General features: G+C 47.0%; 1 long non-coding RNA gene across 10 annotated transcripts in view; it reads left to right on the top strand.

Annotated features, from left to right (window-relative positions):
- Positions 1–1,777: 1,777 nt before the first annotated feature.
- LOC129538923 (uncharacterized) overlaps positions 1,778–16,926 on the top strand; it is a 50,412-nt gene continuing 35,263 nt past the window's right edge. For 2 of the 10 annotated variants that reach the window (XR_016035437.1, XR_016035433.1), the window contains exons 1-4: positions 1,857–2,015; positions 2,218–2,353; positions 3,792–3,878; positions 10,691–10,809. This is a non-coding gene — a long non-coding RNA (uncharacterized LOC129538923). Of the gene's footprint in view, positions 2,019–2,217; positions 2,354–3,791; positions 3,879–6,245; positions 6,372–8,609; positions 8,846–10,690; positions 10,810–16,926 lie in introns of all 10 variants that reach the window. The other 8 variants (XR_016035429.1, XR_016035428.1, XR_016035435.1 and 5 more) reach the window with 7 other exon arrangements.

The following is a 16,926-nucleotide window of genomic DNA, read 5'->3' on the forward strand; positions in this document are numbered from 1 at the left end:
ATTCCCACTTTAAACTCGAACAGGTACTTGACACCCTTTATGCGACTCAAAAGTTCCCTGACATAGTCGTCCTTACTGGAGAGGAGCACACAATTTACGGACTCAACTCGAGATGAGGCCCTATTCCCATTCCATACCTTGAGAGTTATCCTGAATTTCCCCTCCAATACGAAAGGAGACCTGTATTCCTTGAAGCAACACGAGCGAGATCCTGAGGTCCCCATTACAACTCAAGAAGAAACCCAAGCTTCCCGCCAAAATTCAAGACAAACCACAAGATTCTCCCCTCAATGCGTGAATAGAAACTTTTCCGCTGCAGATTCTCAAGAGAAATCCTACATTCCCGCTTGAAACTCGAACGGGTACTTGACACCCTATATGTGACTCAAAAAGTTCCCTGACATACCCCTCCCCACTGCAGAGGTGCACACAATTTATGGACTCAACTCTAGATGAGTCCCTCTTCCCATTCCATGCCTCGAGAGTAATCCTGATGTTCCCCTTCCAACACGAAAGTAGACCTGACTACCCTGAAGTTCCCATCTCACAGATGCTTCTGAACACTCAGGAAGCTGCAGACAAGCCACAATGCACTGCTGGCTGCAGCATCCCACATTTGCATGACCTTTCTTGCCAGCAAACATCAGCTAACATCAGCAAGCCAATAGCTTCCAAATCTTACCTACTGGCAGATCCTTCCTGTACCTGGGATTCCAACTGCTACTGAGTCTGGAAAATAAAATTTTAACTTTTTAGATTCTGAAAGGAATGGATGGTAAGTCTCAGTTGACTAGATCTAATACAGATGGACTCAGAAGTAGAAACTTACATGTTTAATATTGGGACGACAAGAGGTTTCCTATCAGATTTGCTATTATTAATATTTTCCTGTAAAAGAAAGGGTGAAGTCAACTGCTGCTGAGTGTTTTAGTTTCACTAGCTATTGTGAAGAGAGGAGCAGTGAACTGCCCATACTGACATTTGCTGAAGTCCCTCTTAAGGCTGACAGTCATGAGTTTGTAGAGGACAGTCTGTCCCACTGGGTACTTTCTCCAGTTGTGATTGGCTCTTTGAGTGTTGACAAAGGGAAAAAGGAGCAGTTGGATTCATCCAGGGTTGAAATTCTTATGAAATCCACGTGACAAAAAGACCAGAGAGCAAAGGAGATCAGGGTTGTTGCAAGGGTGTTGTTAAAACTATGGATCATGAAAATAAACAGGGTCAAAAATGAAAGGAGAACTATTAGGAACTATTCAGTAGTCAATGGCCTGGTGGTGGTGAAAAGCTGGAAAGACACCACAGAGGCGCTGGTGAAATCTGCAAGCTGACTTTTGTTTTCAGGCACCCTCATTCACACACAGGCTAACCCTGGACAACCCCTGAACAGGGAAAGGGGCGATGTTTAGCTCAGAAAGTAGAAAAACGTAACAGCTTTGAAGCAACAACTAGGTTCACATCTGTGCTTCACCACTTGTAAGATGCGTGACAACGGGCAATTCATTTACCCTGAAATTCGGTTTTCCCTTCTTCAAAGTGGGAGAAAAATATCGTATGACGGTGAGAGGACTTGAGATAATGCTCGTAAAGCGGTTAACACAGTGCCTGGCACACAGGAATCGCTGAACACGTAAAAGCTGTTACTTTTACGTTTGAAGCGTAAAAGCTTCAAGGAAGGGCTGAACCCTTCCTAACCCAAAGAAGGGTTACAAAGAGAACAATTGTAAGCTCAGAATCCGTTTTATAGAGGGTCTGGATTACTAGGCGCATGCGCGTGTCCGCGAGCTACTAGTCGGGCGGGCGCTGCGTATGCGCCGGAAGTTGCGCCGGGAAGCCAGCGCGGTCGGTTCCGCCCGACTCTAACATGGCGGCGCCCTCTGTCTGCTCGCGGTCGTGACGCTCTCCGCTGCGGTGTGTTTCGGGACCTGGCGGGTGACGATGAGCAAGCACAGGGGCCGGGGGCTCCCAGGCTCTGGCAGAGGCGACGGAGGATGCGGCGCGGCGGGACGCCGGGGACGGTTGTGTGTGGGAGGGGAGGGAAGTGGACTGGGACTGGGAGCGGAACCGGGACTGAGGGGACCCCGCTCAACATGAGGGTGCGGGGCGCTGCCCACCGAGCGGGGCCGAGGACACATGCCTGCGGGGGTTTGGAGGAGCTGGTCGAGGTGGACACCGATGCTGCGCGTGTGGGAGCGTTTCATTCTTTCCTTCGCTCCGCAGACGGTGGCTCAGCTCCTGATGGATTCTGAGGATGGAGCGCGTGACCCAGACCGGCGTCGTGGTTACAAAGTGTAGGCTGTGCAGCCAAGCAGCCGGGTTTGAATCCTGTCTCGGTGCTTGCCAGCTGTGTCCTTAGGCACGTTGGTTACTCGCCTCCTGCCTCACTTTCCTCATCCTTAAAGAGAGTTGAGAATGAAACCTGCCTCCTAAATTACGATTATAAAGGTTAAGTGAGATAATAGGGGTAAAGTGCTGAGAAGGTTTGCTGGCACACAGTAAATGCTGAGTGTGCTTGTTGCTGTTATTTTTTGTATCATCATCATCATCGTCACCCAGAGCTCAGAAACTCACGTGGGACACATACGGAAACCTAGGCAATTCTTATATGATGGAAGAAAAGCAGGAAAATTCTTGCTCTGGAAACACTGAGTAGAGGCACCTCACCCGGTTTAGGAGAATCCAGGAAGGCTTCTGTTCTCAGGAAACAGAACGGGAAGATGCTTGGGGAGTGCAGGCAGAAAAGGGGAAGAGTATTCTCAGTTTAAGATGGAATGTGTGAGAAAGCTGCCTGGGGACAGAAATGAAAGAGACCAGTCTGTGGTCTGGTCCTCACGAGTCTTGTTTTGGGGAGGGGAAGCAGGCATGGGGCATGAGGTGTCCTTAGTTCCCCAAACACGAATCCTGGTCCCTTAGGGAGCCTTTTAAACCTAGCTGTGGACTTGCAATTTTGGGTTAATGAGGACATATTTAAGAATCAGATTTGTGGATTAGAACAATCACTCTAGTGAAGACTAAAGGGAATGGCCCTGGAGGCCCATTAAGAGGCTACTAGAACTGTGGAGGTAAGAGATGACCATGGCCTTGAGTTAGATTAGAGGCAGAAGGTGGGGAGAGATGTGCTGGAGGTAGACTTGACCAAAGTTGGTGATGACTTAGATAGGGGATCTAGAGGCTGGGTGAGAGGTCAGCCTCCAGCTGGGGAGAGGTTGGCTCGGAGTTTTTGACTGGTGGTGTGATGCTGCTCAGTGGGATAGGGAACAGTATGGGGAGGGGTTTAAGGAGGGAAGATACATTTTGTTTTGAACATGTCTGTAGTAAATGCCTGTAAAACATTCAGATGGAGCTGTTCCCTGGTGATCTAGCATCCATCAAAAGTCTCTACAGTTGTGGGAAGGAATGTGTTATTTGGGTGAAGGTCTGGGGTGAGAAGCACGGGGTCTGGGACATCCCAGGGAATGCTAGTGTTGCAATTCTACTTGGGCACAGCCTCATTGCTTTTGCTTATCAACCTTGTGCTGTGTCTTTCGGTCAGCAGGCTTTCCTGAGTGTAGGGGGCTTTCCTGAGTAGTAGGGACTGGGACTAGGTATATTCATCTTTGTGCCCCGGCTGTCCAGCACAGGGTCTGGCATGCAGCAGCCCAGTAACAATCCAGTGTTACATTTATTGAGCACTGACTTTGTTGTGCCAGGCTTTGCGCTCAGTGCTCTGCATTTACCTGTGTTTGGTGGATACAAGAGCAGCTGTTAGAATCCTACAGGTTCTTATCAGATTTTCAACTTGGTCTTTGATTCAGGTAATGAGCTGGAGGAGGAGAGCCAAGCTGGAGTTTCCCCAGACAAGCTGTCGGAACAGAGTAGCCTGGGCATCTTGGAAATCTGAGGTATGTCTGTTAAGACTCAAAGATGAAACAAACCAGGAGGTCAGTTTGTTTGTCCTTCTTCTCTAGGTGCACCGTGATTCAACTCACCTTTTCAAGATAACTTTTTCTTTAAATGTGTACAGTAATGACAAAATCCTAGTTAGTTTGGGTATGAGAATGTTGATGATGTTGTCGTTTTGCTGACAAAGATCTTGCTAGGTTAATCCCTGGACAGTGTTCACACCTTGTTTTAATTAAGTACAATCTAAAATGCCCTAAAATACAGTGACTACAAGGAAATAAAAATTTATTCCTTTCCCTTAATAGTCTGGAAGTAGGCAGTCCAGAACTGGTCAGGGCAGCTCACTCTGTTCTGTGAAGTCATCCAGAAGCAAGGTTCCATTGATCATGTGGCTCTCCCTGCTCAAACCCAGGCTTCCATCTCGTGGACTGAGCAGGCTGCTTTAGCTCCTGCCATTGTGTATGCACTCTCTATGGCAGAGAGAGAAAGAGTAGGGAGCACATACCCTTTCCTTTTGAGGTTCTATTGTTTAAAGATACATATTTTTGTACAGTGTGTCCCTAAACCCCTGCCTCTGGTGTACAACCAAAGGAGGAATCACAGCTGTTCCAATGCTGGAGGGAAAGTTGGATGAAAGAATCTGTTCTGTCCCCAGTGTGACTGGATTACTGACGCTGATAGTAGGCCTGAGGAAAGTCCACTCACTGGTGAAACAGGGTGGGGTGTGTTTCCCCAGCCTCTGGGCCCCTAAGGCAGGCCCCTCTGGCTTTGGGTTGTTCATGTTGCTTGGGCCCAGGGAGTCCAGGCTTGCTTACACAGTGTTTTCTGTGCCTGACGTGTCAGACACTGTGCTGGGGGTCAGGCTGTGGAGATGAGGGAGCTGGATCCCGAGATCAAGGCGCTCTTAACTACATGGTAATCATGGTATGGGCTTCCCAAGTGGCTCAGTGGTGAAGAATCCCCCTGCCAACACAGGAGACGCAGGAGTGACCCTGGAGATCAAGAAGTGACCCTGGAGGAAGAAAAGGCAACCCACTCCAGTATTCTAGCCTGGGAAATCCTATGGACAGAGGAGCCTGGCAGATTACAGTCCATAGGATCAGAAAGAGTCGGACACAACTGAGCACGTGTGCAATGACAGCACAGTGCCGGAGATGCCAGCGGTCTGTTCAAAAGCATGTGGAGCACAGGAGGGTGACTGACGTGGAAGGCTCTGTGAGGTGGTCAAGAGTCACGGCACACGACGTGCTTTGGATTGCGTTAGAAAGGCCCCCGCAGATCCAGGCTGCAAGGACTCCGGGGTCAGGTGTGTGCCCCTGCTTCCTGGTTAGAGGCTCTCTGTCCTGAGGGCCAGTTACTCCACTACTGCTCCTCAGTTCCCTGATCTGTGAAACAGCGGCAACAGTGTTTACTTTGGAGAATTGCTTTGAGAATTATGGGAAATCGAGCATGTAGTTCACAGGGCCTGCTGTGAACATGTCGGCTTCCTCCTGCTGCAAGGTGCGGGATGGTTCGAAGCCAGAGAGGCTGGTTCGGACTGCAGTCCCAGAAGGCCCAAACCACTGGGGAAGCCAGGCTGTGGTCTGTCCGTCTTGAGGCAGGTTGCCCAGGTTGTACTCAGGGGATCAGGGACTGCTGTGTGCGCACCCTGTTTTTCTCAGGAGTTCCACCAAGCTTTCTAACTAAAGTGGTCCATCTGGATTCTCAGAGACTGTTGTCTGAAAGGGCTGGCGAGGGGTCCTTTGGGAAGGAAAGGATTCCCTCTGTCTGGTTAACTCCTTCAAGCTCAAATGCTTCTGGGAAACTTCTTCCCAGTCCTACCCGCCCTTCCCACCCTCTCCTCAGCTGCCTTTGAGCTCCTCCTCTGTGACTTCCTAGCATCCTTGTGCGGTCTCGCGGTACATTCTTGCCTCCGGTGATGTTACAGGTCTCCTCGCCTGTCGCCTGTGAGGCCACGGGCAGCTCACGTGCAGGCACAGGGCCTTGTCTCTCCAGGTGTCCCCTCTGTGTGGATCGTTTCCTGGCACGGAGCTGCTGCTCAGTGAACACTGGAATGGATGGATGCTCAGCCAGTAGGGCTAGAGAGGCCTGCAGTGTGACGAGGGTTTGCTGTGCTGTTGATGAAGATAGGCCGCGTGATGGTCTCCTTGGTATCTGTGTGTAATATGGCATGACAGCGTGGTGAACCGTGACCTAAACTATGAGAGTTTAGGTCCAAGACCGTTTCTCCGTCTTTCTGTCTTTTTCCAGTAGAGCAGTTTCTCAGCTTTGACGTGGTTGCCGTTTGGGGCTTGGTGAGTCTTTGTCCTGGGGGCTGTCTTGTGCACTTCAGGGTGCTGAGTATCACCTTTGGCCTCTGCCCACAGGTGCCAGCAGCCCCCGTCTACCTCCAGCTGTGACAAATGGAAACGTCTCCAGAGGAGGCCATGTGTGTCCCAGGGCAAAACTGCCCTCAACTAAGAACCTCTGAGGGCTTCCCAGGTGGCTCAGTGGTAAAGAATCCACCTGCGATTGCAGGAGATGTGGGATCGATCCCTGGGTCAGAAAGATCCTCTGGAGAAGGAGATGGCAACCCACTCCAGTATTCTTGCCTGGAGAATCCCAAGGACAGAGGAGCTTGATGGGCTACAGTCCATGGGGTCACAAAGAGTGGGACACAACAGAACGACTAGACAACAAAAATCAGCAGAGAATCTCTGGGGTACAGGGTGCTGGTTAGAAGCATGAACTTCTAAGTCAAAGATACTTGAGCCTAACATACCTGGTCCTTGTACTTACTAGCTGTGTGCCTTTGGACAAAGTACTTGACCTTTCTAAGCCTCCATTTCCTCAGGTGTGTGATGGGAATAATGACGACCTCATGCCAGCTTTATTGGGTGCAATTATTAATGAAGTAATGCGTGTAAAATGTTTTATCTAGTCTTTGAGTGCACAGTCGGTATCTAGTGTTACCGTGTGTTAGTTGGGAAAGGATGATCTAACAGCGGCCTATGAGGGTCAAGAGAGCGAGCATGCAGAGTTGAGGAAGGAAAATGCTTAGGGTAGGAAAGTGAGTGACCCTCTCATGCCTGACCCGGTTCCTGTCCCAGGTAACTGTTACTGGCGTCTGTGTGTCCTTGTGCCCGGGCCCTTGTGTGCACGTTCATGTCTGTCTGTGTGTACAGGGGAGACATTTTAAAGGGTCACGTGGCTTGATTTTGTCGCACACAAACTGAGCCTTCAGTCTAGAATGCCAAAAGGGCAGCCTCTGTGGGCAGCGCTTCAGTTTGAACAGTTTGCCACAAAAAAAGACCCAGCTGTCCCACTCTCTACCATCCTTGAATTCCCCTGAGGATGGTGCCGCACGGCTGGCAGAGGTTCTCAGACCTGGTGTCTGGCAGGATAACGGACACCACCAGAGGAAGGGACCCCAACCTCACAGGGAACGAAAATCTCCAAGCACATTTTGTGCACAAAGCATATCGTCCTAGAGACCGTAATTTACCGTAATTTGCTTTCGCCAGCCACATTTTAAATGATTGAAATAACAGCGGTCACAAGAGTAGGCATTTGGCTGTGAGAGATGTTAGCATTTCCTCCAGGTGTCTGGCCCTCTCGGCGTCCTCGTGGGTGTCAGTAACTTAACAGTCCGAGGGCGCCTACGGTGGCCTCAATGATGCAGTTACAGATGGTGCAGAAAGCCCGGGCCTGGGCTCTTATGTTCACACCTGCTTGTTAGAAGAGATCAGCCTTGAGCTTCAAAGGAAGGAAGCAGAGGGCAGGGTTAGAGTTGAGAGTTGCTCACTCGAGTCTGAAGAGCAGCGTGCAGAGGCTCAGAGGTGGCAGTTCCCGCTGGGAGTCTGCTGAAAGCAGCCCTGGTGGGTTCACTGTCACATCAGAAATGTAATCAGCTTCTGGTCTTAAAAGGTCTGGCAGTAGAACCTGTTCCCCCTACCCCACTCACCCCACTTCCTCTACTGACTGGATTCATCCAAGCTGTGCCTTTCCTGTCCTGAGTGGAAGGCTCCAGGGCCCAGTGGGGAGTTGTCTCCAGCTCAGGAGCTTGGCTGGTGACGCATCTCTCATCTCTGTAGTCTCAAGGCTGGGTGGGTCCCTGTCAGGGACGTTCCTGGTTGAGTGTAACTCAGTCAGCTGCCCAAGTTAATATCTTCAAATCATGGCTTAAAGTCAGAAATCACACTGGTTAGTTTTGTAAGCTGTCTTGTTAAATATTGAGTAGATAGAGAAGAATATACACCACCTGAAGGACAAGCATGCCCGGAGCACCCGTCGTCACCAGTCTCCCCAGAAGGATGCTACCGCTGCCTTGGAGGCGCCCTCCCTGATCCTGCCCCTCTCCCACCCCACGCAATCACTGGCGTTGGCTTGTACTGACTTCATGTTTTTCTGTTTTCTTTACTGTTTTTCTGGCCCCATGGCATGTGGGATCTTAGGCCCCTGACTAGAGACTGAATCCAGGCCGTGGCACTGTAAGTGCCGCATCTTAACCGCTGGATCGCTAGGGAGTTCCTGTCTCTTGCTTTTCTTTAGTTTCACCACGTGTGTTTCTTGTGCTAAACAATGTTCTTTTGTTTAATTTTGCATGTTTTTGAACTGAGTACATCATCTTTTTTTTCAAGGTCTGAATTTTTTGCTTATTGTGTTCTTGAGATTAACCCATGTTGCATATCGTTTTTACTGATTTATGTTCCATTGTGTGAGAATTTACATATCCTTTCTATTGTTGACAGACATTTGTTTCGATATTTTGCTGAGACAGACAGTGATACTGTGCCCATTCCCGGGGCGCGCGTGTGCAGCCTCTCAGGATACGCCCCAGGGAGGGGGACTGGATCCTGGAGTGTGTGCACCTTCAGTTTGACTGAATGGAGTGACACCAGGGAGTTTCCAGGGTGGCTCCCCCGGTTTACAGTTCAAGTGACAGTTCTGCCTGCTTCACTTCCTCCAAACAGTGGTGGTGTCAGATGTAAGCTTTTTACTAATCTGTTGGAAGCTCAGTGATTCCTCATATGATTTTGGTTTGCATCTTCATGGTTATTAGTGGGTTGAGCATCTTTTCATGCACTAATGGATCGTTCAGCTTTCAGCTTCTCTGAAACAGCTGCTTAAGTCTTTTCCCTCATTGTTTTATTGAATTGTCTTTTTATTCTATGGAGACGGCCCCCCGAAACGATCCACTTCCAGTCTGTGGCTTCTCTCGTCTCTCTAGTGTTTTTTTAATGAACATAAATTCTTCATTTTAATGTCATTTATTACCTTTTTCTTAATAGCACTTCTTATTTCTTTCTAAGAACTTCCTCCCTACTTCATGTTTATAAAGGTATTTCCCCATATATTGTCTTCCTAACATTTTATGATTTTTACCTTTTACACTAAGGTCTTTAGTCTGTTCATAATAATTTTTTTATATGGCTTGGGATAGGAAGTAATTTTTTTTTCCTTTTTTTTAATAAAAAAGTCCCATGAGTGGCCCCTTGGGACTGGCCTGCTTTCCTACTTGGACTCGCAGGGGCTCTGTCTGCCTCTCTTTCTGTGTCTCTGTCTATCTTTTGGTCTGCTTGCCCTCGGACCAGGAACCAGGCAGTGCTTAGGGTTGTTTCCAAGTTTCTGTCAGAAGCTTGCACTTCAAAAGTGGTTGGCTGAAAAATCGCCAGGGTTAGGGTTGCAAGTCTTCCATTAAAAGGCTTCCAGCAGCTTTGCTGCTTCAGCTCCTGCAGGTGGCGGGGCAGGAGGCCGGCGGCACTGCTCTTCATGGGCCAGCTCGGGGTAAGCTGCTTCTCATCCTCCTGGGGCTGCTGCCAAACACCGCTCCTTTCTGGAGCAGCACTCAGCATCTGGATTTGAGGAGCCTAACAGTTTGAAGAAATCTTTGGAAGTTTGAGGCACTGAATTCTTGACCACTTTTTGTCTAGGCTTATCTTAAGTTTTTGAGGTCTCTGAAAATGCTCCTCTAAAATATCCTTCAGTTCAGTTCAGTCGCTCAGTCGTGTCCGACTCTCTGCGACCCCATGAATCACAGCACGCCAGGCCTCCCTGTCCATCACCAGCTCCCAGAGTTCACTCAAACTCATGTCCATCGAGTAGGTGATGCCATCCAGCCATCTCATTCTCTGTCGTCCCCTTCTCCTCCCACCCCCAATCCCTCCCAGCATCAGACTCTTTTCCAGTGAGTCATCTCGTCGAATGAGGTGGCCAAAGTATTTCAGTTTCCCCTTTAGGATCAGTCCTTCCAATAAACACCCAGGATTGATCTCCTTCAGAATGGACTGGTTGGATCTCCTTGCAGTCCAAGGGACTCTCAAGAGTCTTCTCCAGCACCACAGTTCAAAAGCATCAATTCTTCCGCGATCAGCTTTCTTCACAGTCCAACTCTCACATCCATACATGACCACGGGAAAAACCATAGCCTTGACTTGACGGACCTTTGTTGGCAAAGCAATGTCTCTGCTTTTTAATATGCTATCTAGGTTGGTCATAACTTTCCTTCCAAGGAGTAAGTGTCTTTTAATTTCATGGCTGCAATCAGCATCTGTAGACTAAAATATCCTTAGTCTTAGTTTTTCCCAGTCAGGTTTTACTGAATAATAGCCATCTATGGGGTCGCACAGAGTCGGACACGACTAAAGCGACTTAGCAGCAGCAGCAGCAACTTCAGTTTAATCCTATTTGGAATAGTAAATGTACAATTTGATGTTGGCTTATGTAGGTCAAGATATTAGTATGTCGTTCATAGTTGATATTCATGTCACCTTTACCTTCTCCAGGGGATCTTCCCAACCCAGGGAACTAACCCAGGTCTCCTGCATTGCAGGCGGATTCTTTACCAGCTGAACCACCAGGGAAGCCCAAGAATATTGGAGTGGGTGGCCTATCTCTTTTCCAGTGGATCTTCCCGACCCAGGAATTGAACCGGGGTCTCCTGCATTGCAGGTAGATACTTTACCAACTGAGCTATCAGGGAAGTCCCAGTATATAGGTCATAGTTGATGTTCATGTCCTATATAGTTCATGTTCCTGTTGGAAATCTTAAGATTTCCACTATAAGGAAAGTTTTAGATGAAAAAAAAAAAAAAAAAGCTCAGTGCTAGGTAAATATGTCATTTTTACTTTCATTCACATGGCATCTGTTATACTTCAGATGCATGCATTTGTAATCTGCAATCTTATTAATGAAATCAATTACTCAACATTTATTAAATCTGAACACTAGAAGGAACCTTCGAAGTCACTAACCCTAATGAGGAAACAGACCCAGAAAAAGTCACAGGAAAACATGTGCTACATGGAAGTTCAGACATATACATCTACCTCCTAATAATTATTAATAGTATTCAACTTACTTCTTTATTTCGAATTCTTGATCTAACTAGTACCGTGGGAACAACTCGTCCTTCCTGTGGAATTGTCATGTTTTACCTTCTTTCTCAGGGAAAGCCATTTTGTCCTTCCAAAATCATCGTGTTCTTTGTAGAAAGAAGGTGGCTTTTGCTGTCAAGTATGACGTGCCTCTGCCTTGCCTTCTTGTTACTATTGAGTGGAAGAAGCATTGCAGTTTGCAGGGCCTTTTTCTGATCTTTTTTCAGGTTGAAGCTTTATCTATCATGGGTGCCTGGCTTACTGATGAGATTTTACATCCATTTTTATTATTTTAAATTTGTTTTTCAAATTTTTATTTGGCTTCGCTGAGTCTTAGTTGCGGCACGCAGAATGTTTAGTTGTGGCCAGCAAATTCTTAGTTGTGGCATGTGCGATCTAGTTCCCTGACCAGGGATCAAACCTGGGCCCCTGCCCTGGAAGTGCGGAGTCTTAGCTGCTGGACCAGGGAATTCCCTGTGTCCGTTTTCAGAAGCTAGGGCAGGGTGGCGAGCATTGTGCTCCCCACTTTCCTCTTCTGGATTGATGTTGCTGGCCTGGGTTTTGTATAATGACGATGGCGGCCAGCAGCAGCTTTGTGAGGGGACACTTTTAGTGCTGAGCAACTGCTACTTTCCAGTGATTCATCCCTGGGCATTTCCTCAGGGCAACTGTCATTTAGAGCCCTGCAGGCCTTGTGAATATGAAGAGTCTTTCAGTCTGTTTTAAAGAGAAAAGTGAAAAAGTTGGCTTAAAGCTCAACATTCAGAAAACTAAGATCATGTCATCTGGTCCCATCTCTTCATGGCAAATAGATGGGGAAACAGTAGAAACAGTGTCAGACTTTAATTTTTGGGCTCCAAAATCACTGCAGATGGTGATTGCAGCCATGAAATTAAACGACACTTACTCCTTGGCAGGAAAGTTATGACCAACCTAGATAGCATATTAAAAAGCAGAGACATTATTTTGCCAATAAAGGTCCATCTAGTCAAGGCTCTGGTTTTTCCGGTGGTCATGTATGGATGTGAGAGTTGGACAGTGAAGAAAGCTGAGTGCCGAAGAATTGATGCTTTTGAACTGTGATGTTGGAGAAGACTCTTGAGAGTCCCTTGGACTGCAAGGAGATCCAACTAGTCCATCCTAAAGGAGATCAGTCCTGGGTGTTCATTGGAAGGACTGCTGTTGAGGCTGAAATTCCAATATTTTTGCCACCTCATGCAAAGAACTGATTCATTGGAAAAGACTCTGATACTGGGAGGGATTGGGGGCGGGAGGAGAAGGGGACAACAGAGGATGAGATGGCTGGATGGCATCACTGACTCAATGGACATGAGTTTGAGTAAACTCCCAGAGTTGGTGATGGACAGGGAGGCCTGGTGTGCTGCAATTCATGGGGTCACAGAGTCAGACACGACTGAGCACCTGAACTGAACTGAACTCAGTCTGTTTTAAAATAGATTTATTAATCTGTCAGCAGTGGCCTGCTGCAGGGACAGGGACTTTGACTGCAGCAGACCTGGATCACTCAGGGTTACCCACCATAGAGCTGCCGAGCAGACAACCCACAAATTGTAGAACAATTATACTAAAGAAATCCTCGCACTGTTTGACTTTGGAGGCCAGTGGGATTTGATTGCAGAACGTCTACAGGACTAGGGAAGCAAAGTGTTGGAAGGCACAAACAAAAACTTGTGTGCACCAAGGACCCAGGAGAAAGGAGCAGTGACCCCACAAGAGACTGACCCAGACTTGCCTGTGAGTGTCTGAGTCTCTGGCAGAGGCGTGGGTCGACAGTGGCCTGCCATGGGTTCAGAGGCACTGAATACAACAGTCCTGGCATGTGTCCTTTTGAAGGAGGTAGCCATTACTACCATTACGCCCATTACCCCCACCATAGTTTGGCCTCAGGCTAAACTACAGCCCCACCCATCAATAGAAGATTGGATTAAAGATTTACTGACCATGACCCCGCCCATCAGAGCAAGATCCAGATTCCCCCACAGCCAGTCCCTCCCATCAAGAAGGTTCCATAAGCCTCTTATCCTTCTCCATCAGAGGGCAGACAGAATGGTAACCACAATTACAGAAAACTAACCCAAATAAGACAGTAGGTATTGTGAGGGGTCATCTGAGGGCAGACACACTGAAATCATAATCACAGGAAAACTAGTCGATCTGATCACATGGACCACAGCCAAATGTGGTCCCTGGGGAAGGGAATGGCAAACCACTTCAGTATACTTGCCTTGAGAACCCCATGAAAAGTATCAAAGGGCAAAATGATAGGATACTGAATGAGGAATTCCCCAGGTCGGTAGGTACCCAGTATGCTACTGGAGATCAGTGGAGAAATAACTCTAGAAGGAATGAAGGGATGGAGCAAAAGCAAAACCAATACCCAGTTGTGGATGTGACTGGTGATAGAAGCAAGGTCCAGTGCTGTAAAGAGCAATATTACATAGGAACCTGGATTGTTAGGTCCATGAATCAAGGTAAATTGGAAGTGGTCAAACAGGAGATGGCAAGAGTGAACATAGACATTCTAGGAATCAGTGAACTAAAATGGACTGGAATGGGTGAATTTAACTCAGATGACCATTATATATCTACTACTGTGGGCAGGAACCCCTTAGAAGAAATGGAGTAGCCATCATGGTTAACAAAAGAGTCCGAAATGCAGTACTTGGATGCAATCTTAAAAATGACAGAATGATTTCTGTTCGTTTCCAAGGCAACCATTCAACATTACAGTAATCCAGGCCTATGCCCCAACCAGTAATGCCAAAGTTGAACAATTCTACGAAGACCTACAAGACCTTTTAGAACTAACACCCAAAAAAGGTATCCTTTTCATTATAGGGACTGGAATGCAAAAGTAGGAAGTCAAGAAACACCTGGAGTAACAGGCAAATTTGACCTTGGAGCACGGAATGAAGCAGGGCAAAGGCTAATAGACTTTTGTCAAGAGAAGGCACTGGTCATAGCAAACACCCTCTTCCAACAACACAAAAGACTCTACACATGGACATCACCAGATGGTCAACACCGAAATCAGATTGATTATATTCTTTGCAGCCAAAGATGGAGAAGCTGTATACAGTTAGCAAAAACAAGACCAGGAGCTGACTGTGGCTTAGATCATGAACTCCTTATTGCCAAATTCAGACTTAACTCGAAGAAAGTAGGGAAAACCACTAGACTATTCAGGTATGACCTAAACCAAATCCCTTATGATTATACAGTGGAAGTGAGAAATAGATTTAAGGGACTAGACTGATAGAGTGCCTGATGAACTCTGGACGGAGGTTTGTGACATTGTACAGGAGACAGGGACCAAGACCATCCCCATGGAAAAGAAATGCAAGAAACCAAAATGGCTGTCTGAGGAGGTCTTACAAATAGCTCTGAAGAGAAGTGAAAAGCAAAGGAGCAAAGGACAGATATACCCATTTGAATGCAGAGTTCCAAAGAATAGCAAGGAGAGATAAGAAAGCCTTCCTCAGTAATCAGTGCAAAAAAATAGAGGAAAGCAATAGAATGGGAAAGACAAGAAATCTCTTCAAGAAAATTAGAGAAACCAAGGGAACATTTCATGCAAAGATGGGCTCGATAAAGGACAGAAATGGTATGGACCTAACAGAAGCAGAAGATATTAAGAAGAGGTGGCAAGAATACACAGAAGAACTGTACAAAAAAGATCTTCCCGACCAAGATAGTCACGATAACGTGATCACTGACCTAGAGCCAGACATCCTGGAATGTGAAGTCAAGTGGGCCTTAGAAAGCATCACTACGAACAAAGCTGGTGGAGGTGATGGAATTCCAGTTGAGCTATTTCAAATCCTAAAAGATGGTGCTGTGAAAGTGCTGCACTCAATATGCCAGCAAATTTGGAAAACTCAGCAGGGGCCACAGGATTAGAAAAGGTCAGTCTTCATTCCAGTCCCAAAGAAGGGCAATGCCAAAGAATGCTCAAACTACCGCACAATTGCACTCATCTCACACGCTACTAAAGTCATGCTCAAAATTCTCCAAGCCAGGCTTCAGCAATATGTGAACCGTGAACTCCCAGATGTTCAAGCAGGTTTTAGAAAAGGCAGAGGAACCAGAGATCAAATTGCCAACATCCGCTGGATCATGGAAAAAGCAAGAGTTCCACAAAAACATCTATTTCTGCTTCATTGACTATGCCAAAACCTTTGACTGTGTGGATCACAGTAAACAGTGAAAAATTCTGAAAGAGATGGGAATACCAGACCACCTGACCTGCCTCTTGAGAAACCTGTATGCAGGTCAGGAAGCAACAGTCAGAACTGTACATGGAACAACAGACTGGTTCCAAATAGGAAAAGAAGTACGTCAAGGCTGTATATTGTCACCCTGCTTATTTAACTCATGTGCAGAGTACATCATGAGGAACACTGGGCTGGAAGAAGCACAAACTGGAATCAAGATTGCTGGGAGAAATATCAATAACCTCAGATATGCAGATGACACTACCCTTATGGCAGAAAGTGAAGAAGAACTCAAAAGCCTCTTGATGAAAGTGAAAGAGGAGAGTGAAAAGGTTGGCTTGAAGCTCAGCATTCAGAAAAAAAAAAGATCATGGCATCTGGTCCCATCACTTCATGGCAAATAGATGGGAAAACAGTGGAAACAGTGTCAGACTTTATTTTTTTGGGTTCCAAAATCACTGCAGATGCTGATTGCAGCCATGAAATTAAAAGATGCTTACTCCTTGGAAGGAAAGTTATGACCAACCTAGAGAGTATATTAAAAAGCAGAGACATTACTTTGCCAACAAAGGTCCGTCTAGTCAAGGCTATGGTTTTTCCCGTGGTCATGTATGGATGTGAGAGTTGGACTGTGAAGAAAGCTGATCGCGGAAGAATTGATGCTTTTGAACTGTGGTGCTGGAGAAGACTCTTGAGAGTCCCTTAGACTGCAAGGAGATCCAACCAGTCCATTCTAGAGGAGATCAATCCTGGGTGTTCATTGAAAGGACTGATGCTAAAGCTGAAACTGCAATACTTTGGCCACCTCATGCGACGAGTTAACTCACTGGAAAAGACTCTGATGCTGGGAAAGGTTGAGGGCGGGAGGAGACGGGGATGACAGAGAATGAGATGGCTGGATGGCATCACCGACTCTGTGGACATGAGTTTGAGTGAACTCCAGGAGTTGATGATGGACAGGGTGGTCTGGCGTGCTGTGATTCATGGGGTCGCGGAGAGTCGGACACGACTGAGCGACTGAACTGAACTGAACTGAACCAAACTGAAGTGGAAGATATTAAGAAGAGATGTCAAGAATACACAGAAAAACTGTACAAAAAAGATCTTCACGACCAAGATAATCACAATGGTTTGATCACTGACCTAGAGCCAGACATCTTGCATTGTGAAGTCAAGTGGGCCTTAGGAAGCATCACTACGAACAAAGCTTGTGGAGGTGATAGAATTCCAGTTGAGCTATTTCAAATCCTGAAAGATGATTTTGTGAAAGTGCTGCACTCAATATGCCAGCAAATTTGGAAAACTCAGCAGTGGCCACAGGACTGGAAAAGGTCAGTCTTCATTCCAATCCCAAAGAAAGGCAATGCCAAAGAATGCTCAAACTACCGCACAGTTGCACTCACATCACACGCTAGTAAAGTCATGCTCAAAATTTTCCAAGCGGGGTTTCAGCAAT

This window comes from Moschus berezovskii, chromosome 20 (genome assembly GCF_049115385.1).
Source record: "Moschus berezovskii isolate FMDL1 chromosome 20, NW_MosBer_1.0, whole genome shotgun sequence".
In the NCBI taxonomy this organism is placed as follows: Eukaryota; Metazoa; Chordata; class Mammalia; order Artiodactyla; family Moschidae; genus Moschus; species Moschus berezovskii.